Here is a 26,216-nt window from a genome sequence, read left to right on the forward strand (position 1 = left end):
GCTCCCCCAAAGCCAGTATGTGCAGTAGGATCAAAAACCCATTGCCATTGTTCTTGAGTTCTCAGTAGTCCTCATTGTCCGCTATGTAAGTCCGGTTTTATCCCAGCTACAGTAATGAAAACAGCTTGGTATTGGTATAAAAACAGAGACGTTGACCAATGGAATCAAATCAAAGACCTGGATATTAATCCACAAACCTATGAACACTTGATTTTCGACAAACGATCTAAAATTGTACAATATAAGAAAGAAAGCATCTTCAACAAATGGTGGTGGCATAACTGGATGTCAACCTGTAGAGGAATGAAAATAGATCCATATCTATCACCCCGTACAAAACTCAAGTCCAAATGGTTAAAGACCTCAATATAAATCTGTCCTAACTGAACCTGACAGATAGAAAGTGGAAAGTAGTTTGCAACACATGGGCACAGGAGACCACTTCCTACATATAAACCCAGTAGCACAGACAATAAGAGCAACAATGAATAAATGGGACCTCCTGAAACTGAGAAGCTTCTGTAAAGCAAAGGACACTGTCATTAAGACAAAAAGGCAATTTACTGAATAGGAGAAGATCTTCACCAACCCCGCAACAGACAAAGGCCTTATCTCCAAAATATATAAAGAACTCAAGAAACTAGACATTAAAATTCTGAATAACCCAATTAAAAATTGGGTACTGAACAGAGAATTCTCAACAGAAGTTCAAATGGCCAAAAGATACTTAAGGTCATAACAACTTCCTTAGCAATCAGGGAAATGCAAATCAAAACAACTTGGAGATACCATCTTACATCTGTCAGAATATCTAAAATCAAAAACGCCAATGATAACCTATGCTTGAGAGGATGTTGAGTAATGAGAACACTCATCCATTGCTGGTGGGAATGCAAACTTGTGCAACCACTTTGGAAATCAGTGTGGCGGTTTCTCAGGAAACTGGGAGTCAACCTACCTCAGGATCCTGCAATACCACTCTTGGGAATATACCCAAGAGATGCCCAATCATACTACAAAAGCATTTGTTTAACTATGTTCATAGTAGCATTATTTGTTAGAGCCAGAACTGGAAACAACCTAGGTGCCCCTCAATAGAAGAATGGATAAAGAAGGTATGGCACATATACACTTTAGAGTTCTACTCAGCGGTAAACAACAATAACATCTTGAATTTTGCATGCAAATAGATGGAAATAGAAAACACTTTACTCAGTGAGATAACCCAGACTTAAAAAGATGAATATGGTATGTTTTCACACATTAGTGGATTCTAGCCATAAAAGAAGGGACATTGAGCGTATAGTTTGTGATCCTAGAGAAGCTAAATAATAAGGTTACCCAAAGGAAAACATTGATTTATCCTCGTGGAAATTGGAAGTAGACAAGAGCACTGGGAAAAGTTGGAAGCAATGGGGGTGGAGTTGGGGTGGTGGGAAGGGAAGAGGGGGAGAGAGAAGGGAAAAGGGGAGGATTGGGGAGAGCTTGGGGGAGTGGGATGGTTGAGATGGAGGAAGGGCAGATATGGGAACAGGGAAGAAGATATCTTAATTAAGGAAGCCATTTTAGGGTTGGTAAGAGACTTGGCTCTAGAGGGGTTCCCAGGTGTCCAAGGAGATGTCCCTAGGTAGGTCCTTGGGCAGTAGAGAAGAAGGTGCCTGAACTGGCCTTATCCCATAGGTACACTGATGAATATCTTGAATATCACCATAGAACCTTCTTACAAAGGTGGATGGAGATAGAGACAGAGACCCATATTGGAGCACTGGACTGAGCTCCCAAGGTCCAGTTGAAGAGTAGAAAGAGGGAGAAGATGAGCAAGGAAGTCAGGACTGTGAGGGGTTTGTCCATCCACTGAGAAGGTGTGACTGATCTAAGGGGAGCTCACCAAGGCTTCAGTCCTTGGGATTGAAGGAGCATGTAATCAAACTGGACTCTCTGAATGTGGCTGACAATGGGAGCTGATTGAGAAGTCAATGATAATGGCACTGGGATTAGATTCTACTGCATGTACTGGCTTTTTGGGATCCTAGTCTTTTTGGATGCACACCTTCCTAGGCCTGCCTGGAGTAGGGAAGGCCTTGGACTTCCCACAGGGCAGGGTACCCTGCCCTCTCTTAAAACTAGAGGGTGAAGGGGAGTGGGGGAAAGTGGGAGGAAGGGAGGAAATGGAAATTTTGAGTGGTATTTTTTTTTTTTTGGTTTTTCGAGACAGGGTTTCAATTTAGCTTTGGTGCCTGTTCCCAGAACTAGCTCTTGTAGATTAAGCTGGCCTTGAACTCCCAGAGATCCACTGCCTCTGCCTCCAGAGTGCTGAGATTAAAGGCGTGCACCACCACTGCCCGGCTTGAGTGGTATTTTTATAAAACAAAAAAAAAGAGTATAAAATTTCACAAATCTTTCCAATTGTTTCTGCTGTTGGCTACTGTCATTATGCGAATGGACTTTTGGGAGTCCCAGTCCAATTAAAAATTAAAGCTGACTTAAAAAAAAAACAAAGCTTACGGACGAACCAGAGGAACAAACAATCAGTTAAGTATTAATACATTTTAAAGGAATTCCAAGCAATGAATTCTAAGTAGCTAGTTTTGGCCAATCTCTAAAACATTCTCTACCTCATTTTCTTTCTGTATCTCTGCCTTTCTAACCCGGCTTTCTTTTTCCTCCCCCCTTCTCCTCCCTGTCACTTTTACCCCTTTCTTCTATTCTCACTCCACAGTTCTCCTAACATTTAAAGCCTATCTTGATGTGGTTTTATTTTATTTTTCCCAGAGTTCTCTCCCAAATTTAAGAAAGGCTAGTAAACTATGTTTTTTCACAAAATGACTCCTGTTCATTGTTATATTGGTGTTGGCTTTTCTTGAATGAAGAAATGTATTTTATATGATTGCATTCAATCTTCACAAAACACAGAGAGGTAGTTATTAATATGACACATATTTTTAAGTATTTGATATGAAAGTCAAAAGAGAAAACCAAAAACACAAACAAAATTTGGTAAGATAACACAGACCTGGGCTGGAGAAATGGCTCAGTGGTTAACAACATTTATTGCTCTTGCAAGGGACCTAGGTTCAGTTCCTAGCAGCCATATTAGTCAGCTTGCAACTGTCTGTACCTCCAGTTCCAGGAGTTCAGGCATCTTCTTCTAGGTTTCTTTGGCACCACCATCTGTGTGGTATGTCTTCATGGTAGATCCATAATTTAAACCCCAAACTGTCCGATTAACACACTGTGCTGTTTATTCATTTATGTATATATTATTACTTTTTCCTCCTCCTCATTTCCTTCTTCTTTTTGATTTGTTTACTCCACCTATCTGTCCTTCAAGTATCTGGGCAAGTATAATCACTTTTGTGAAGCTCATTTCATTTTTCTAGAAACATAGTGTATAGGATGCTACTCTTAGGACTACAGAAGTGGCTAGTGGGAGGGACAATAGTGCTAACGGAGTAGAGAAGTGCTGGGACTTGGGAAAGGGATATTTGAGTTAGAGGAGGAATGAAAAAACAGAGCTTTACACAGATTTGTATTGCACATAATTTTGTGTTATGATGGGAGAACAACTACACGAAAGTGCAAGGCTGGGGACAATGATGCCATAAAAATAAATATTGGGCTCTGATTGTTGGAGCTTTGAGTTAAAACATTTGAAAAACACATTGGATGTGTGTTGGGGTAGGGAGGATGAGAAAACAGCCAGCGGGAAAGAAAACAATAGCTGGGTAATAAGATTCATCTTCACTACAGAACTGTGCAATTATTTAAAGTATGGGGAGTTACTAGGAACTGCATTAATGGACTTTTTATAAATTAAAATAATGCTATTTTTGCCATCTGAGTTCAGATTCTCTGACTTTGAAGAAATTACCTACACATTATAAAACCCAGTCTTTCCACCTGTAAAATGGAAATAATAATAGTATATATTTCAAAACATTGCTGGAGTAGACAATATGACCCAGCAGACATGAAAGTTTCAATTTTTCTATGTATTTCCCAATACTTTTAATGTCTTTTGGAGTACAGCCATCCTAGTGAATATGAACTAATATTATATAATACAATAATTATGAGAGTATAAGTAACTTTAGAAAGTGACGCTTTTATAGCCTGTTGATATGTAACAGCATTTACAGTAGCCATGATATGGAATAATAGTTATCCAGGAATGGAAGAAGGGATAAATGTAATATGTGTGTCTGTGTGGGCATAATGGAATATTATTCAGTCTTTAGAAGGAAACAAAGCAACACTTTGTGAAAAACTTCCATAGTATCTGTCTTCATCACTATTCTGCTGCTACGAAGAGACATGACCGTGTCAACTCTTATAAGAGAAAGCACTTAATTGGGTATTTAATTAATTTAATTAATTGCTTACAATTTCAGAGGTTTAGTCCATTATCATCATGGTGGGGAACATGGCAGCAGGCAAGGCAGTCATACATGGTACTGCAAGAGTAGTTGAGAGTGATATCTTAATCTCTGGTGGGGGAGGGAGGATTGGGCAGGCAGGCAGGTGGGCTGGCAGAGACTGATATTGGAATGGACTTTTGAATCTCAAAGCCTACCTCCAGTGACACACTTCCTCCATCAAGGCTACATCTCCTAGTCCTTTCAATTCTTTCAAATAGTGCCTCTCTCTGGTGGTTAAGCATTCAAATATATGTGCCTATGTGATCCATGTTTATTCAACCCTCAGTATCTAATAACTTAAATATAGTAATTAAAAATAATAATAAAAGAGCTGTCATTTGGAAAAAAATATGAGTGATAAGTAAAATAAGCCAGGCATAAAAAGAAAAATACTGGGTGATTTCTTTTACATGTAGAATTTCAAAGCTGTCACATGCAGAGGATAAAACAGTGATTATTGGGAGCAGGTAGGGAAGGGAATGGGGAGATGCAGGTCAAAGGACTCAAAGTAGCAGTCTAGAGAGCTACCATACAACACAGACTCCTAGGTAATAAATGTCAGAGATTAGACAGCCCAGACCCTGATAAAATGAAGTTGGGAGAAATTAGATAATTTGAGAGGTAGGAAGCAGCATCAGTACAGTTCAGGAAAGAGTCGGGAATTGCGGCAAAACATACTATAGGACCATCGGTAATAGTGGTGTATTGCATTCAGAATTGGGTGAACAAAGAAAATGCAGACGATTTGGTCATAGAAGGATATTGGGTAACTGTGAGATGATTAGTTGATGATATCTACCTTAAATAGACAAAATGAAATTTATATTTTAAAATATTCTACAGTAATCTTCCTTTTATTATTTATGTACTTATTTTTTCTAGTAGATTTGACATTCCTGTGAATAATTGTATAATTTTCACATATTTAACACCTGAACCCCTGACACTCAGTAAAAATTATATAGAGTGTATGGTTGAAGCTGAGTGACCAAATAGAATTTCTTCCTTTTGTAAACCTCCTTCCATCCACATTCTGAATCCACTCAAAAAGAAGTGAAGGTGTGAATTAATTTCCAGTAAAGGGTTTTTTTTTTTCTTCCTGTGACACAGAGGTGAGAGCCTAATCCATTTTCACCTTATTACATTTCGACTGCATCCTCTATGGGGCATTCACAATTATTTTCTTCAAGGGAAACAAGTCTTTCATCTCCCTGCTGGAAGCTTTGCTTTCAATTAATTATTTTCAGAATAAAACATGTACTAAGTCTTTTGTATTGGTTGAGCTCTCTGGTTTCAGGGAGTCATGCAGAGATGCTGCTTCATCCAGACTGCAAACGTCTTAGAAAAATATGATTGTGATGGTTAAGATACTGGCATGGAAGATTCTGGCAAAGATGTGCATTTAATTAGCAAGATGACAAACTAAAATCTAAAGAATTCCTTATCTTGCTTTGCTCTACCAGCGAATTCTTCTTCATTCTAAGAATCCATTTATTTTATATTCTTTCCTATCAAGTTTTAAATTTCAGCCTTCCACAAACTCAAGTCAAAACAAAGAATTTTGAAGACAATATGTGATCCTTCTTTGCTTGCCTTCCCAAACAGAAAGAATATGTGGTTATGGACCTAATGTCATGGTTCAGTTCTTCCGATACCTTTAATTATATTTCCTGATGTTAACATAAATTTATTAAGGTTTTAGTAACAAAGTATTTTATGGTAATAGGAATTGAACCCAGCTCCCCTAAGCTAGATAAGCAGCTCTCCCACGGAGTTATGCTCCTAATCAGTATCTTTAGTATTTTTCTTGCATAACTTTATTCCATCATTTTATTTTCAGTGTTTCTGAGTTCTAGTATTGATATGTTGCCTTTTCAAAATTGCATATATGTGACAACATGTAAAGAAAACGAGGCCAGGGGCCTTGAATTGAAAGGGATGTGGAGATAAATGGGAGGGAATGGAGGAAGGAAAGGGAAAGGGGGGAGGATGTAATTATATTTTAATTAAAAAATGGAAAAATGCATGAAGTTGTATTATGGGTGTGTGCCAGGAAATATTCCTAAAAACAAACAAGCAAACAAAAAAGCATGGAGGCAGCTGGGTGTTGTGGTGGCACATACCTGTAGTCCCAGTACATGGTAGGCTGAGTTAGGAAGATGACTAGTAGATTGAGACCACCCTGTGCTACATAGTGAATTCCAATCCAGTCTGGGCTACATAGTGAGACCCTATCTCAACCCAACCCTCAAATATGAATTTAGTTACTGTATTAGTCAGGGTTCTACAGAATAACAGAACTTACATTATCTATCCATCTATCTATCTATCTATCTATCTATCTATCTATCTATCTATCTATCTATCTATCTATCTCTAGATATGTAAAGGGAATTTATTAGAATGACTTACAGGCTGTGGTCCAGATAATCCAACAATAGTTGCCTATGTACAGAAGGTTCAAGAATTTTCTCTCCTCTCCTCAGAAGATGTCCACCTCAACCAGCTCAGGAGCTTCTTGGATTCATCAAGGTCGTGGAGTGGTTTGCTTCCATCTTTGCTTTTGCCACCTGTGATGGGTTTAAGGACAAAACCAAAATCCAAGCGAGTTGTTCTTGTAATATTGGCGACAATAAGACGATTACAACTATTTTTGATTATCTATTCAGGTTGAATCAGGCGTCATCTAATCTGCCTTCACATGTCAATGTGTGCGATGTGAAATGGAAAAAGCATGTCCTCATAGGTGACGATTCTCCTCCTGCACAGTTCCACACCACATCTGTAGTCTCTGTGTTCTTATACTGCATTGCTGCCCTTGTGCTCTATGCGGGGTACACCAACCTCTCTCTACTGGGATAGTCGCCAACTTCCCACCATTGACTTGATTGTTACTATTGTTTCTCCTCCTGGGTTAAATCTCTTACAGATATTAAAATAGCTACCAGACACAATATTGTTTAGTAACTTGAGCCTTGTCAGTCAAAAGTAGCAATGTGTCACTTTGGCTTGTGACTAGTATAGAATCCCTAAATGTATCCATGATCTTTGGCTTTCTGAGTATGATACTTTGGGGGAGGAAATGTTTGGTTTGTGTAGAAGCAGACCAGGTTACATTGTTCATCAAACACACCAGCTTCCCACAGCCAAGGAGCATGGAATATAATTAAATATAATGCATCAAGTGCGTCCTATACTATGCCTTGTTGCCAACATCTTGAGAAGCATTATTGTTTGTAATAAAGTAATGGCTTTTTCAGTGGGTTAAGATTTTGCTGCTTTTCTGTATAAAAAGTGCCTTTTCTAGAAAGGTAAGATGTAAACGTATTTTACATGTAAGTTTCAACATTCAGAGGCCTGTTATGGGATGATACTTACAATCATTTTACTAAGTTACCTTCTAAAGTGCTTACACCTTAAGCTTTAACATACACATTCCTTAAGAAAAGTTATGTCATATCATAACACAGGAAGAATGAGATTGGAATATACACTACTGTTAGTTTGTATGCATCATATTCCTAAGGCTTGGCTTGTTTAATAAAACCTTAATTGCATAAATTGTATCTAGGAAAAAAAAAGTACAAATTTTATATTTGAATATTGCTCATGTAAAAATATTTCAAATTACAAAGACTGAATATATATCTTGTTTCTGTTTTTCTAAATGACCTGCTATACTTATTAGGCATACTAAAATTGTCTTAGAAGCAAGAACTTGAAAATTCTAACAAATGTATAGATTTAACTTTGAGCTTCTATTGCCTGAGCTATATTTAATATTTCTGGTGGTTTCTTATTTGGCTTGCTATGTTAGAAAGAGTATAGTTCCCATGATAGCTTTATATATTGTGGGCATTCTCAATGATACTTGTTTGCTCTCCTTATTCATGCCAAGAGAGAAAAATCTACCTTTTTTCTTCAAGACCCTGTTTAGATGGTTACTAAAAATTAAGGTTACCTTTTACTTTTGAAACTTAGTCAATGAAGTTGTTTATCTCGAGTTTAACACTGATTTGTGAAAACAAATGTAGTTTGGATTTTATATTTTTTGTTTGTTTTTGAGACAGTGTTTCTCTGTGTATCTCTGGCTGTTCTGGAACTCACTTTGTTGACTAGGCTGGCCTTGAACTCACAGAGGGTCTGCCTTCTTCTGCCTCCCTGAGTGCTAAGATTAAATGTGTGAACCACCATCACCTGGCCTCGTATTTTTTAATATTAATCCTTACTCCACAAAAGGATGATTAAGGAATTATGCTCATAAAGGAACCTAAGTAAGCCATATTGTGTATGTGCTGGCTTTACACACACATTTGGGTATATTTAGAATATAATGCCTTTTGTTTTTCAGCTTTTTGTTGTACAGGGATCCAGAGTTCCTATTCTACAAGATGATATTTGTATGCCAAGCACATCTTGAGATATTGCCTTATTTTTGCTGGGTTTTTTTTTTGTGGAAAAGTGTCTATGTAAGGATGTATATTTAAAACGGCAAACAACAAGGAAGTTATTTTAAAATATAGAAAGAATCCAGTACTTGTTCAATCCACCAGGCTGGATATCTTGTCTGGTCTTCGGTATAAACTGGAATCCCGAAGAAGTAACTTTTATATTAGTGAAAGAATGGACTTACTAGTGAGGTGACAGCAAGCAGGCAAAGAGCAAAAGCTCCCTTCTTCTCCACCCTTACATAAGGCTTTCAATAAAAGATGTGGCCCAGATTGGAGGTGGGCCTTCCTACCTCAAAGATCTGGATTAGAATTGAATTTTTCCACTTCAAATTGACAAAAATCCCTCACAAATATTCCCCTCCATTTGGGGGTTTTAATTAATTCCAGATGTAGTCAAGTTAGCGATCAAGACTAGCCATCATAATTATAATAATTTTCATAATGTTGAAGTGATTTATTTCTGGATTTTATATATATATGCTCATGTAAGGCTTTTATCAAAATGGTATAATTGTGTTGCTCCAAAAAGCTCTTTCCAGTCCTTCCCCAGTCTATATTTCCTAAAGGTACCTATAATGACTTCTCTGGTTATAGATAGGTCTTGACAGTTATTGTTCTTCATATAAATGACATTACATAGTACACATTCTTCAGTGCTTAGCTTTTTAAATGTAATTTAAAATTTTTAATTGACTAATAGGACCTGGAGAGATAACAGTGGTTAAAATATTAATTATTTGTATACATTGCAGAATAACTGTATCAGACAAATCCAACTATCTTTGGCATAGTTATCATTTCTGCCAAGAAAACATTTAATATCAATCTGTCATTTACAATTTCGAAGTATAGTATGATTTATTATTAGCTACTCTCACTTTGGTACATAGTAAAACTTGGAGCACATCTGTTTTTCCCTTATTGGAAATTATTGTGAAATTCATCCTTGTTGTCTTGTAGTCTGTTGTTTCACATTAATTTGTGTTATTTATTTTTATAAATGTATGACAGTGTATCTCCCCCCTCTCCTAGCAACTGACTTTTGCATTGTTTTCAGTTTGGAGATGTTTTAAATAAAAATGCTGTGGATAACCATGTTTGTGTTGTGAAGAGATCTCATCTGCTTTGTGTATTGAGTTGTAATTGCTAGATTATAGTGTCCAAATGTGATTAGCTCTGTGAGATTCTAGCAGATAACATTTTTCTGTGGTTGGTATTTTATTTTGAACTATTTTGGAGGATATGAGCTGGTATTTCACCACAGAGTTGTTTCTCGGTAGGTAATGAGCTAAGATCCTCATTGTTTATTTATTTGCTCTCTATAGAGAAAAGGGTATTTGTATATTTTACTCAATTAAAAATTGGCAATCTAAGCCAGGTGGTGGTGCACGCATTTAATCCCACTACTCGGGATGCAGAGGCAGGCAGATCTCTGTGAGTTAGAGGCTACCTTGATCTACAGAGCTAGTTCCAGGACAGGCACCAAAGCTACACAGAGAAACCCTGTCTTAAAAAAAAAAAACACAAAGAATCAGCATTCTATCTGGGTAGTGGTGGCTCATGCTTTAATCCCAGCACTCAGGAGACAGAGACAGGCAAATTAATCTCTATGAATTTGAGGCCAGCCTGGTCAACAGAGTGAGTTCCAGAACAGCCAGGGCTAAATAGTGAGATACTATTTTGAAAAACTAAAAACCAAGCAAACAAACAAAATCATCAAAAATATTGGTAGTCTGTGTTTCTAAAACTTGATTTATATATTTCTTCCTATATTTTAGTCATATTTTTAAAAGCTACTATAATTATCCCCTTTCTTATTTATATACTTATTTTTAGTGGATTTAGTGTTCCAGGAATTACAATATGTAATTTCCATATATTTAACACTAAAATCACTGACATTCAGTAAACATACAGAGTAGTGGTCAAAACTGGGTATGTATGTACTTCTGAATGTCTTCTTTAGATTCATGGCTTTCCATTTTCTTCTCTTACTGTTGTGTTTTGATGCACAGAAGGTTTTAATTTTGATGAAATACAATTGGTCACTTTTTTATTTTAATGATTGTGTGTCCCAGTGTAGAAAGTTTGACTAAGTTGGAGGTCTTTAATATATTCTCCTATACTCGAGCAGTTTGTGTTCTTTATTACACCGTGTGATTGGACATGGATCAGGTAACCTCTTATTGCAAAAACCATCCCTTCGTCCAGGAAACAGCAGTGTAGTCATTGTTATAATTCAGGTCTTTGTTTTTCAGATGTCACTTGGTTCCCTTGAGTTTTTTTTTCTTTCTGTTTTTGAATTGCTCTCTTAATTGTTACAGATTCAGAACATTTCTTAAAAACTGAGAGTAAAGATAAAAACTTTTTATTTGATTTTTCAATGATTTTTGCCTGTTCTGGGTCTTTTGCAACTTGGCATAAAGTTTCAGGTGTTTTTTTTTGTTATTTCCTGATAAATTATGTTGTGACTTGGGTTTGGGTTGTACTGAATATTAGTGTTTGGTTGGAAGTTCTATCCCACGCCCCCTCCTCTGAGAGTTGCCTCAGTGCAGACTACACCTCTGAGAAAGCCCACCAAATGATGACCACCTCCCCAGAGATGCTCAAGACCACTTCCACAGGGTATTTAAACTGCCCCCAAGAGAACAAATGTGGTTTTCTGGTCTTCCTTCCCTTTCTCCTCTCTCTGGGGGCTGGAAGGCCACCTGGGAGCATTGGTATCCATTAAACCTGGGCTTATTATTGCATTGGTGGAGGGTTTATTGGGGCACAAAAACTTTTCAATTAAGTCAATTTAAAGAAATTAAAATCATAATAATATTGACTATCCAAAACCGTGACATGATGTATTTCTTACTATTTTGGTCTCTGGTTTCTCTCAGTAATGCTTCATATGAGAAGTGGTAAACAACTTTCATTAGAGTTCTTCCTGGGTAGCTTGGATTTGATGATACTGTAAATGGTCTTGTTTCTTTAAAATACCTTCTTTAGATAGTGTCTCCATATAATCTGATCTGACCTGGACTCCACTCTAAAGCAAAAGTTGCCCTGAACTCACAGAAATCCTTTGCCTCAGTCTCCCAGGTGCTGAGATTACAGGCATGTAGTAACAAATCTGGTCTATATTTTAAAATTATCTCTAGTTGTTTCCTGATAATTATATAGACATATAAATGATTTTGTCTGTTTAATATTATCTAGTATTTTCTTGTGTTTACTTAACTACTTTAAATATACTTAAATTTAAATAACAATATTTGAATTTAACCAATTTAATATTTATTTAAATATTTAAAATAATTTAATATTTAAATTTAAATAATTAAATAGATTCTTTTGCCTAGTGAACAGTCATTTTATCATTTAGTTTTGTTGGGCAATCAAGAGAAATGGCAAAAGCCTGTGTTGTTTATGGGTTTCCCTGTGTCGCCCTGGCTGTCCTGGAACTCACTCTATAGACCAGGCTGGCCTCAAACTCAGAGATCAGCCTGTCTCTGCCTTCAGAGTGCTGGGATTAAAGGTGTGAACCACCACTTCCAGGCTTAAATAAATTATATTTTTTTTAACTTGGCAACTGTATAGTAAGTTTCCATATGACTTTTTCATTCATTTTTGGTTTGATTAACTCTCTTGCTGCCTCTTGTTTTCTCCCATCCCCAGCCCTCCCTGAGGGAACCTTTCAATCCCCAGTATTCCCTCTCTCTATTTTCATATTATCTACCTACTTCTATCCCCCCACTGCAGTCCTCTTAAGCCAACTCTCTTTCAGTGCCCTCTCTTGTTTCCAGTTTTCTACAAATACTCAAATTTTAACACACAGTATTAAAGGCTCTGCTGTTGTGAGGGTTGGAGGGTAGATAACCAATGGCCTTTTTTGTGACTGAGCAACATTTTTTTGTAAAGATACCCATCTTATTTTTTCCATTTGTCTCTCGGTGGATATTGAGCTGTTGCTCCTTTTTTAGGTTGTTATGAATAGTGCTGCTGCGAATATGCATACATATGTGTATTTGTTTTCAGTACTTTGGGGCATTGGATATCGTTTTCTTTTACTGTGATGCCTTTACTACTCACATCAGGATTATAACAATCTGAATAAGATAGGACATGTCTTTACATCTTCAATGTTGTGGAAGGCGTTGTGAATGACTGACACTAATTCTTCCCTCAATATGTAATACTTTTCCCCAGTTGAAGGCATCAGCTCCAGAATTAAGAGATTGGATACGAAAACAGGATCCAACATTCTGCTGTTTACAAGAAACACACCTCAACCACAAAGACAGGCACCTACTCAGAGTAAAGGGCTGGGAAAAGGCTTATCAAGCAAATGGACATAAGAAACAAGCAGGTGTGGCCATACTAATTTCTAACAAAGTTGACTTCAAACTTAAATCAATCAGAAGAGATGGAGAGGGGCATTTTATACTCATAACAGGAACAGTTCATCAGGATGAAGTCTCAATCCTGAACATCTATGCCCCAAATATAAAAGCACCCACGTACATAAAAGAAACATTGCTAAAACTCAAGGCAGCCATCAAACCGCACACACTAATAGTAGGAGACTTCAACACTCCTCTCTCACCAATAGACAGGTTAATCAGACAGAAACCTAACAGAGAAATAAGAGAATTAATGGAGGTAATTAACTGCCCTGTCCCCATAATCAGATTGGTGCCTACCCGAATTGTCATCATAGATTCTATATCCAGTAACTGATGGAAGCAGATGCAGAGATCCACAGCCAAGTACTGGGCTGAGCTCCTGGAGTTCAGTTGAAGAGAGGGAGGAGGCATTATATGAGCAAGGGGGGATCATGATAACGATGGGGGGAAACCCACAGAGTCAGTTGACCTGAGCTAGTGGAAGCTCATGGATTCTGGAATGAAAGCTGGGGAACCTGCATGGGACCTAACCAGGCCCTCTGAATGTGAGAGACAGTTATATGGCTTGATCCACTGTGGGGAGGAATGGCAATGGAACCAGGACCTATTCTGGGCACACGAACTGACTTTTAGGATCCCATTCCCTATGGTGGAATACCTTGCTCAGCCTTGATACAGGGGGGAGGGGCTTGGTTCTGCCTCAGCTTGGTATGTCAGACTTCATTGACTCCCCAAGGAAGGGCTTAAACCCTCTGGAGAGTGGATGGGGGGTACTTTCATCTTTACTTGAGTCATTGGTCTGGCTCAAGGCCCCTGGCTTTTGCTACACCACTGATAATGGGCTCTCACTGGGGCTCCTCTTGGATATCCTGTTGTTGTCCTGTGTCATGAAGATCCTGCTGTTTTGGATCTGTAGGTTTGTCCCCTTAACATGCTACAGCAGTTCATTGATGGGTTGGATGTTGGGGTGGGCCAATTCATAGGATCCACTAGGATGTGGGTATTCTGTCTTGGAGTTTTATTGCTCTGATGAGACACCATGACCACAGCAACTCTTATCAAGGGAAACATTTCTTCAATGATGAACAGCAATACTGAAGTGTGAGCTAAATAAACTCCTCTCCAACTTGCCTTTTGGTCATGGTGTTTTGTCACAGCAATAGAAACCCTAACTAAGACACTAGGTGATTAGATTTAGAGGGATGGAGAGAGAGGTGAAGATATGCAGTTAGCCTACCTACTATAGATATCATTCACCTTTTTTTATTTCTAAAATTTTGTAGCAATTATAGATGTTATATTGTTTTCTTTTTCATTTGCTTTTAGTAATATATAGAATTAATATAATTTTGTATGTTGGTGTTTTATCCTTCAACATTATCAAATTTGTTTTTTGTTTGTTTTAACAGTATTTGGTGAAGTCTTTAGGGTTTTTACATTGAAAATTGTATTATTTGTGATGGCAGTTTGGTTTGATTTTCTTCTTAACATCTTGGACAATTTTTGTTTCTCTTGTCTAATTGAATTGACTAGGACTTTTAGTAGAATGTTGAGTAAAAGTGGTGAAAAATAAATCATTCCTTCCTTATCTGGAAGGCAAGGCTTTCATCTTTTCCACATACAATGTCATGATACCCATGCTTATGACACATATGGGCTTTAATGCACTGACATACATTCCTTCTATGCCTAATTTCAGTGATCGTACTAGTTGTCTTAGTTAAGGCTTCTATTGCTGTGAAGAGACACTATGACCTCAGCAACTCTGTATGGAAAGCATTTAATTGAGGTGGCAGCTTACAGTTTAGAAATTCAGTCCATTATCATCATGACAGGGAGGATGGCAACATGTAGGCAGACATGATGCCTGCTATATTTTGATCAGAAGACAACATGAAGTCCACTGAGACACTGGATGTTATCCTGAGCATAGAAAGCCTCAAAGCCTGCCCCCATAGTGACATACTTCCTCCAACAAAGTCACAATTCCTAATAGTGACACTCCCTGTGAGATTATGGAGGGAGGTAACTACATTCAAACTACCATACTAGCTGTTGCTCTGTTCATATGTTCTATTTCTTATTCCTCATTCATCCCTGGTAGATGATATGCTTCTTCCTTTATTTTATTTTTATTTTATGTACATTGGTGTTTTACCATGGGTGTTGGGTCTCCTGGAATTGGAGTTACAGATAGCTGTGAGCTGCCATATGGGTGCTGGAAATTAAATTCGTGTCCTCTGAAAGAGTAGTCAGTGCTTATAACCGCTGAGCCATCTCTCTAGCTCAAATGATGTTTCTTGCAATCTGTTTATTCTGTGGCATCCAAATTGTGATCTATAATGTGTTTATATTCTTTTTCTTTTACACAGTTCTTGGATATGGTGGAAACATCACTTTTTAATGGTTATTTTGCATATTAATCTGACCTCTCTGGTGTGTTTGGCATTTGGCACAGTTAATGTCTGAATACCTCCTCCACCAGCCGGAAGCAGAGGGTGCTGAGGGAACATCTTTGAACAAGTTAATCACACCCAGTAGCCAATAGGAGGCACCAGTGGAAATCTAACCCTCATGATGGCAGTCAGTTATAGGAGGGAAACTGTGGTAGGTTGAAAGAAAATGGTCCCCGTAGGTATATAGGAAGTGGCATTATTAGGAGGGGTGGCCTTGTTGGAGTAGGTGTGGCCTTGTGGGAAGAAGTCACTGGAGGTGGATTTTGAAGTTTCAGATGCTCAAAATGGGCTCATTGTTTCTCTTCCTACTGCCAGAGGAGCCAGATGTAGAACTCTCAGAAACTTTTCTGGCACCATGTCTGCCTGCCTGCCACCATGCTTCCTGTCCTGCTGATAATTAACTAAACCTCTGACTTATAAACCAGCCTCAATGAAATGTTTCCCTAATAAGAGTTGCTGTGGTCATGGTGTCTCATCACAGCAATAAAACTCCAAGACAGGGTGAATACGCACATCCCAGTGGATCCCCATCAGACATAAGATTAGATGAACAGACCAGCTTGAGCCCCATCCAGCCCAGAAGCACCTCCTTTTGTCCTAGATGAGCCCCTTTCCCTTCCTTCTAGAGTACAAGCTGCTGAGAGCAGTATCCTTTGGGTGCCTAGGTATGTGGTTATTAACAATTCTGGGATGCACTCCATGATCCTCTTCTAGGTCCCTCTATTTTACTGGTAGAATGTGCTCACTTTCCAGGTAATGCCTTGGCCTATTCAAAGCTGAGCTTCAGCTGCTGGACTCTTGAGACACTGGCTCTGGGATCTGAAGGAAAAACCGATCATTGAGTGTCACTATTTCATCTTTCTTATTCAAGACCAGGCACACAAGTCATAGTAACAACTCACTGTGAAATAAACTCTGTTGCTAGAAACAAGCAATGTTCTTCCATAGTATAGGGTTATGAGACACTGGAGAATCTGACATAGGACCCCTGTAATGATTTCAGCCACAAGAAAGCTGATACTTCCGGGTTCTAGGGGCCATGCATGTGCAGACAAGCCCTCAGGCAGAAGTGCCTAATGGCCCCCAGGGATGTTAAAGGGCCCTGTGTGACCCCTGTACAGCATGGATTACATCATCCATGTATGACTCAGCTAAGTCCTTACATGAATGTGTGGTTGCATCATCTACATATGACTCTGTTGGAAAAAGGCACTAGTTTCGTTCCTGGCTAGCTTAGACCCAAAATAATCACAAAGAAACTGTATTAATTAAATCACTGCTTGGCCCATTAGCTCTAGCTTCTTAGCAGCTAACTCTTACATATTAATTTAACCCATTTCTATTGATCTCTGTATTGCCACATGGCAGTGGCTTTACCAGGTAAAGTTCCCAGCGTCTGTCACTGATGACTCCATGTGTCCCTCCCACTTTGCCTTTCTTCCTCCCAGCATTCAGCTTAGTTTTTCCCTAAGTTCTGTTCTGTCCTTGTCATAGGCTCAAAGCAGTTATTTATTCATTAACCAGTAAAAACAACACATAGACAGAAGGACCTCCCATACCATGACTCAGCTAAGCCCTTGAGTGCATGTGGTTACATCATCCAAGTATGACACAGCTAAGCCCTTGCATGTATGTGTGAGCCCCATCATCTGCCTATGATGTAGCCATGTCAACTTCCTGTGCACATGGACTAGGCAGCTTTTAAAAGCTGGATGCACCATCTTTCTCTCTCTCTACACACTGACTTTTCCAGGCCTATATATGCCCCCTCCAATAAACTCCTAAGTGAGTTTGTTGTGTGTTCCATGTTTCCTTCTCACTCATGCCAGGTCATTTTAACCCCAGTCTATAATGTGTCTGTGTCTAGGCTATTGGTGAGAGGGATCTTTTTAAACACATGAACCCAATGTATTATGAGCACACAATGAAAAGGTGAGCAAGAGATTGGCCTTTTAGCTGCAAGGGTTGGCACACATAAATGATCACAGGACTCAGGAGCCTCTGGCAACAGGATTATAGTGCTTGAGGCTAGTGAGACTGTTTCAGAATACATGGGCAGGGAGTGGGCAGGGGAAGGGGAAAGGAAATGGGAGGCGGGGGGGGGAGAGAAACATTTTTAAATGCAGGTTTCTACCATGTGGGTTTCAGGGTTGAAATTCAGATTCTCAGGCTTTGTGGGGAGTACCTTAACAGGCTGAGCCATCTCACTGCCTTTGCTTTTTCTTTTAAATGATGTTAGTTGTGAGGGCCCACAGATGTGAGCCTGTTCCACCTTGATTAAAGGTCAGGGAGTTTGAGCTTATTTTTACTCTTTCAAAGTTGTTGGTAACAGGTGTGGCTACCAATACTGCTTTTTGCAAGTGACAGAAACACAAATTATTTGAATCAATGAAGCTTCTGGGATAGAACTGGAGGCTAGATTGCAATATTTGCTAGAATCCATTTATATCTAGCCTACCACATTCCTACTATCAAGGGGGGGAACACACCATGAGATGCAGGCATGGGTGTTTCCCAGCATCGGTGTTCTTCAAGAAGTTCCTATTAACTTCATGAAGCATTTGCTACTCCACACTACTTTTTAGCTGTTATTCTTCATTCCTAGTCTTTGTTCTTCACAGCACGACTGGCAGGTTAACAGATGGTAATGCTTGTGCTTAGTGCTAGGTCCACCTTTCTGTCTCCTCAGACTCAAGGCTACTCACATCTTAGCAGGGCTTGGGGCTTCATCAAACTCCGATTTCTGTTCTCTTGAGTTTGCAAACATTACCTAAAGCTATGCTGCCTTTTGTGCCTTTTTGGAGCCCCCTTTAGCATGTGTCTGGACAACAGGCTAAAAATTACCATAGAAAAAAACTAACATGCTTAAATTTGGGCTTGTCTTATAAGCTCCATGTAGCCACTGAAGGAGAAAGACACTGGACAAAACCTTACCTGTTGGCCATAGTCACATGGTGATACACAAATTAATAAAAATGTGTTAATTTAAGATGCAAAAGTTAGTTAACAGAAAGCCTAAGCTAATAGGCCAAACAACATTTTAATTAATACAGTTTCTATATGATTATTTTGGATCTGGGCAGCCAAAAACCAAACAGCCTCCTTCTACTGCTCCCCTTCCTTCTGGGAACTGACTTCGTGTGTCCTGACTCTAGTGTCCTGAGATCTTGAGAGGGGAATCTGAGCAGGCAGGCAGGCAGGCAGGCAGGCAGGCAGGCAGGCAGGCAGGCAGGCAGGCAGGCAGGCAAGCAGGCAGGCTGATGTTTCTTTGGACTCAGCTAGTTGTTCTCAGCAACAATATTTAGTGAACTACAAGCAAGACCCTTGTTTGGTACTGCATTTCTGAGAATATTCTTTTATATTTATCTCATTTATGCAGCCCATTGTAAGAACAGCCCCATCTGAGACCCACTGATTAGAAATGAGGTCAAGAAGCGACCTTTAATAACTTCTCTGTGTACAAAACCTCAACTACTCTCTGTACTCGGTAAGGTGGACAGTGAACACTACATAAAAACCACACACACACACACACACACACACACACACACACACACACACACACACACAATCTTTCTACTTTGTCAGACTGCTTTCAACTACCAAACATTACACAAGTGTATTTATTTGATGACATCGGTTCTATATGAATAATCCTAACTGCATAATGTTCCGACATGGAGAGGAAGCAGAACCAATCCCTTTGATTATCTGATTGTAAGGCTTTTTATAGTATTAGATACTACAGAGTTCTTTCCTTTTGCTTTATTTTTTAACTACATTTTTATTTACTTTGTGCATGTGTGCACATGCGTATGTGTGTGTGTGTACATGCACTCATGCATGTGTGTGGTCATATGTGTGCCACCACACACAGGTCAGAGGACAACCTATGGGAGTCAACTCTCTCCTTTCACTCTGTGGGTTCCAGGAATTGAACCCAGGTCCTCAATCTTAGCAGCAAATACCGTTACCTACTGAGCCATCTCACAGGCCCTCACTCTGTAGTTTTGCATAAGTGAAGAAAAATGCTAATTTGGAGCATTCTCTGCCTAGTCTTGATCCTTAGATGCAAAAAAAGGTAATTCATCAAGCACTATAAGGGTTTGGCTTACAAAATAGTTTGCCCACAGATTGTTTAATTAAATCACATATTATAGAAATACATACTAAAACAAAATGCCATTTTGGAGGGTCCACAAATCTACTGAGAAACAATAGAATGGGAACTTTTATTTGCTATTGAGAAGAGCACAAATTGTTCGTAATATTTTGTAAAATAATTGCACCACATATGCTATGAACTATAGCCGATCTTCATATACACTGATGTGATGAATTTCATGTCTGAGAATCTATCCTAAAGTAATCATCTAATATATTGTAAATAGGTTTATATTTAAAGATTTCACATCATTTATAATGGGAGAACTGGAAACAACCTAAATCTATAGTGACAGAATATTGATGGGCCCCCTTTGGAATAAGTATAAATATTGTACAGCTGTAAAAATAACACATAAGTGACATGATAATAATATTAACCAGAAGTTTTCATTTTCAACCATTATAGGCACAATGCCTCAGACCTGTGACATTCTCAAGGTCCTGCAAAGGACTGAAACTTGACTAAAGTTGTTGGAATTAACTGGCTGAACACATCAATGTAACTCTGAAATCCAAGTCAATAAATGTTAAGTAAATGTCAAAACATACAATGCATTGATTTTTACTAATGCTTACACTTTAAATTCAGAAAAATTCAGTAGTTTGTCAAAATGGCTAGTTGAATGGTATGTTTATAAGAATGAATGAATATATACTATTTCTACTAAGAAGTATAAATATACTCCCAATACTTGGGAGACAGAAGTACGAGGATCACAAATTCAGTGTCAGGGCCAATGAGATGGTTCAGTGGGTAAAGCCATTTGGCTTAAAGCTTCATAACTTGAATTTGGTAGCTAAGTCTCACATAGTGTAAGCAGAGAACTGACTCTCTCAGGTTGTTCTCTGACCTGAACTAGCATGTTGTAGCATGTTTGCACATGCACGCACACATACACAAACACAAACATACATGCATATACACATGCACACTCAAATTTTAAAATAAAATAAACATAAATTCAGTTTTTTAGTTAGTTACATAGCAAGTTGAGGCCAATCTGGGCTATATGTGAGAATCTGTGTCAAAGAACAACCACAGAAATTTCACCAGAAAAAATGACAAGCAATAAATTTTAAAGTCAAAACTTTAAACTCTTCAAATTCTTCTTTTTTAAATAAAAGATTTATCTTTAGCTTATGCACATGAGTATTAGTCTGCGTGGATGCCTGCGCCACATCCATGCCTGCTTTGTGAGGAGGACAGAAGAAGATGCTGGAATCCCCAGAACTGGAGTTATAGACATTATGAGCCACTATGTAGGTGCTAGGACCTGAACCCTAGCCCTCTGCCAGTGCTCTTTAACAGCTGAACCATCTCTGCCAGCCTCTAAATTCTTCTTCAAATATACATGTAACATTTCATGTCAATGTATGTGAGAGAAGCTATGGGGCATGGCCTCCAGAAGTGAAAGTTATTAAAGGTGGAGCCTGTGTTCGCAGGTAGGTCCAGTTTAACTCCGTAGCCTGTGATTTTAGTGAGAACATGTATGTTGTAATGTCATATTTAGAAAATAACTGCACTAAGTGTAATGGCACATGCCTTTAATCCCAGCAACTGGGAAGTAGAATTAAGCAGGTCTGTGAGTTCAAGGCCATCCTGGTCTACATAGTTAATTCCTGGCCAGCCACAGCTACATGAGCCCTTGTCTCATAGAATAAAATAAAATGTAAATTCGGTGTGGTGGCTGACACCTCTATTCAAAGCACTTGGGAGGCAGAGGCAGAAAGATTGCCGTTAAGTATAGGCCAGTCTGCATTGTAGAGTGAGACCTGTCTCAAAAAAACAAATTCACAATATACTAGATTCAATGTAAACAAAATATTTTAATGACTTTGTACTGTTTTGCAGCACAAAATGTTTTCACAACCAGCATGCACACCCTTATATTAATATTAAAAATTCAAGTTAGAGGGATTTTATATGATGATATAGTGACATCCTGTGGCTATGTGCTGTCATTACCGCTTTAGTTTTAATTTCAGTTTCGAAACTGACCACCAGAGGGCAGTGCTGACCTTTATGCGGGCCTTCTTTTCTGGACCGACTATGACAGCTGGAGCAAAATTCCGCCTGTTCAGTTAAAACTGCAGAAAACCAAGCCCATTTGTAATGTCATAGATAAATACACACACACACACACACACACACACACATATATGTATATATACATACATACAGAAATATATATGTATAAAATCACCTTCCTATTGTTTCTGTGCAATCTGAAGTAATATAGCAAAGTTATTAAGTGCCAGGCTCTTAACCCACACTCCCTGAATTCCAGTCACGACCCCATCATTCACTAACTGTGTGACCACATAACCTATATGGGCTTAGTCGGTTTCTCCGCATGTAAAGTGAAGTTCGGAATTGTCTCTGTGTCTTAGGGTTGTTATGAAAAATAAATAATACATTTTTAGTGCCATGTGTGAGGACGTGCACAGTAATTGGTTATTATGATATTGCTCCTGACCCCAGACTGTCCTTTTAAAAGATACATCCTGGTGATGCCTCCTTGGTGGGCATGATAAGCATGATAAATGGAGAGAGACTTTTGTGATTACTACTGAGTGGACTAAAGAAATTTCAGTGATGGGGCTCAGCAGTTAGGAGCACTGGCTGCTCCTCCAGAGGTCCCAGGTTCAATTCACAGCACCCACATGGCAGCTGGCAGTCATCTGTTACTCTGGCCTCGGGGAATCTGACGCCCCTTTCTGGACTCCATCGGCAGGCACTGCATGTATGTGGCGCACAGACATACATGTAGACGAAATACTTAGACACAGAAAGATAGCAAATATTGCTCAAAAATATTTCAAGAAAGACATCTCAGTGGTATGAGTGCATGGAAATTTTTTTTAAAGATTTTTATTTATGATGTATACAGGGTTCTTCCTGCATGTATCCTACAGTGCATAAGAGGGCACCAGATCTTATTACAGATGGTTGTGAGCCATCATGTGGTTGCTGGGAATTGAACTCAGGACCTCTGAAAGAGCAGCCAGTGCTCTTTACCTCTGAGCCATCTCTCCAGCCCCCAGGAAACTTTTTTTTTAAGGCTTGAAATTTGCCAGTATGAGGCCTCATTGAAAAGAGGAGGGGTGTGGCAATTTGTCTGACATCTTGTCTAGTAGCTTTCCTCTGTCTTTAAACTTATTTTCCCCCAATAGGTTCCCTGGGTTCACATAAGATTTCCAGACTTGAAGAAAGAACTTGTCCAAAGCCTCATTCTGGGTGATGAACTAGGGACTGATTATTGTGGATCCGTTTTTATAGCCCATGCTGATATGGGACAATTCTGTATTCTGTCAATTATGTTTTAAATAAACGCTAATTGGCCAGTAGCCAGGCAGGAAGTATAGGTGGGACAGACAGAAAGTAGAGGCGGGCAATGAGAACAGGAGAATTCTGGAAAGAAGGAAGCTCTCTCCCCAGTCCTGCCCAGACCAGGGAAGCAGCAGGATGTGACCTACCCTGCTGAAAAACGTACTGAGCCATGTGGCTAACATAGATAAGGATAATGGGTTAATATATGTTATAAGAGCTAATATGAAGCCTGAGCTAATGGGCCAATCAGTTTATAATGTAGACTCTCTGTGTGATTTTCCTTGGGGGCTTACCAGCTGTGGGAACTGGGCAGGACATAAACCCCAACAAGCAGGCCCTTATGTTATACCATGCTCTAGCCTATATCTCAGTCATGGAAGGAATATGAGGATTGGTACTGAATGCCACATGAGGCCTTGGCCACTTTTCCAAGATAGTTGTCTTTGAAGTCTTCTGTAGTATTTAGTATAAAAATATTATTAAATGTGAAGAGACAGTTCTCTGTTCTTTGTAACTGTAATTATAAAGGAAGTCAGGGGCCCAGCTAGATGGTTCAGTATGTAAATGAACTTACAATCTTAGAGGCTCAAGTTCAATCCCCTGAATTTATGTAAAGGGGGAAAGAAAGAATGGGCTCCCTCTGCAGGCACTTCAAGAGGGTGTGGGGGATACATGTGCCAGGACTTCTCTATGTATGTACCCAAGAGAAAAGAAAAATATTTCCACTTAATGGTTTTTGTTGTTGTTTTTTGAGATGGGGTTTCTCTATGTAGCTGTGGCTGTCCTGAAACTTGCTAGGTAGACCAGGCTGCCTCACCTTAGAGAGTCACCTGAGCCTGCCTCCCGAGTGCTGGGACTGAAGGTGTGCACTACTACCTCCTGGCCCTCCTAAACATTTTATGTGCAATTACAGTTGCAGAGATGACTCAGTTTTTGAAATGCTTACTTTCAGGCATGGACACCTGAGTTTATCTCCCAGAACACACATAAAAAGACTGAGCACAGTGGCGTGCTCCTGTAATTTCACCGATTGAGAGGCAGAGACAAGAGGGTCCCCAAGGCTCACAAGCTACCACTCTAGCCAGATTCTGGTTCAGTGAGAAACCCCATATCAAAAAAAAGTGGATAGTGATTGAGGATGACACTGATCTTCTTATCTTTGTGCGCGCATGTGCGCGCGCACACACACACACACACACACACACATACACACATATGCACACAAGTGCCCAGAGAATCCTTTTACATAAATAAAAAGGAATAAAGTATTCAGGAATGATGGGACAAAAATGAATCTTGGAAATATAATGGTAAGGGAAAGAAGGTAGACACTAAAGGCCACATACTGCATGATTCTATTTATATGTGTCCAGGAAAGGCAGGCTACAGAAAACAGTGGCTACCTAGGCGTAGGAGCAAAGGGGAATCGAGAGTTATTTTAAAAATGGCTGTCATGTAGTAACCGTTACATAATAGAAGTAATTTTATTCATTAATATCTCAACTTTTAAACTCTGGATTCCAGAGTAGTGCCCTGAATAAGTGGTGAGCAGGTACCCAGAGGTAAGGATGATGGGAAAAGCACAGATCTGAACTCTCAAGGAAGTAGAAAGACTGGAGTGCAAGGAAGTTCAAACCCCCTTTCAGAAGAAAAGAAAGTGCGATCCCATAAGGGAGATACATGAGGGAGAGAAATTTCATCTACTTTGTAGTTTTCAGGGAGCCAGCCTGCATTATCATTCATATCTGGGACCAGAACAGCTCATGAATGTTCTGGCATTTAGAAGTAGCAGTCCTGGAGAAACGGGAGCTTTGTAGTTATTAGATAGAAGGAGAGAAAGGAGAAACACACAGGCCACATCCAAGGCTATGTGAGTCTGGCTGGAAAGGTTGAAGGCAGTAGCCTGTGGAGGATGCACCCATCTAGAGGGTTCTAATTGTTAATCTCTGGGTCAATGCATTTAGGTCAGCTCTTACAGGTGGGATCAATTTAAAAGATTAGAAGTGTCACTCTAAATCCTAATCCGGATCTTGGTGTGGGGATGCTGGAGTGGGTTCCTGAAGGTTTACTATGCCTCATAATCATTTACTCTTTCAACGGAAGATGTCAACAGACTGGAGTCCTTAGCAGGATTAGGACAGTCTGGAAGATGTGCAGAAATGGACGCATTGGAGTAGCTGTGCCTGAGATCTACATGCACAGGTCATCCACTGAAGATATTTGAGTGGTGAATTACATGGTAAGTAGTTGTTAACTCTTGTTTATAGGAGAGATTGTGATGGGAGAAGAAAAACAGCCCACGTATGAGCTCAGACACTGCCGGAGGTATGTTACTTTTACTGTGATACATGGTATAAAAGAAGGAAAGGAAAGAAAGGGAGGGAGAGGATGAGAGGATAAGAGAGAGAGAGAGAGAGAGAGAGAGAGAGAGAGAGAGGAGAGAGAGAAAGAGAGAGAGACTGAGACTTGAAGATGCTTTTAAATCAAGATCTGGATTTAAAAACTCTTCTCCAAGCTTTCATTTACTTTCTCTTATGACTCTTTTTTATTTCTTCCTGATGTTGTATTAGCCAAGCTGTTAACTTGATTCAGGCTATAACTGCGAAGATCAGTCATCTGGAGAAGTCCCCAGTGTGAAAACCTGGGATGAGGAGCCTTTTCCCTCAGCTCTATCTCTCACACTCTCTCCTTGCGTATGTTCAGCAGATTGGGAAGGCAATCTCAGAGGAAATGGTGCATTCCTACGTGCTAAGCATAATCTGAGGAAGTTTGACCCCCATGCAGATCTTCACACCTGAGTTACCTAGGCAACAACCCCAGAACTGTGGGGTTGGTAGTGTTTTAGTTCCAAAATTTCGTAACTTCAGATTTCATTTTATTTATGTCTATGCTTCCCATTAACCCTAGGGGACCTTCCCGCAGACAGAGGCCTTTTACACAAGAGTGTGTTATAATTTGTCTTTAAATCAAAACCAACAGGTGAAGGTGTCCTTCCTTACTTC

The 26,216-nt window shown here is 39.3% G+C and overlaps 1 pseudogene; it reads left to right on the forward strand.

Moving 5' to 3' along the window:
* The window catches only part of LOC101990867, a 32,289-nt pseudogene that overhangs the window by 5,203 nt on the left and 870 nt on the right, over positions 1 to 26,216 (forward strand).

The sequence above is a fragment of the Microtus ochrogaster genome, unplaced genomic scaffold (genome assembly GCF_000317375.1).
Source record: "Microtus ochrogaster isolate Prairie Vole_2 unplaced genomic scaffold, MicOch1.0 UNK17, whole genome shotgun sequence".
NCBI classification, from domain to species: domain Eukaryota; kingdom Metazoa; phylum Chordata; class Mammalia; order Rodentia; family Cricetidae; genus Microtus; species Microtus ochrogaster.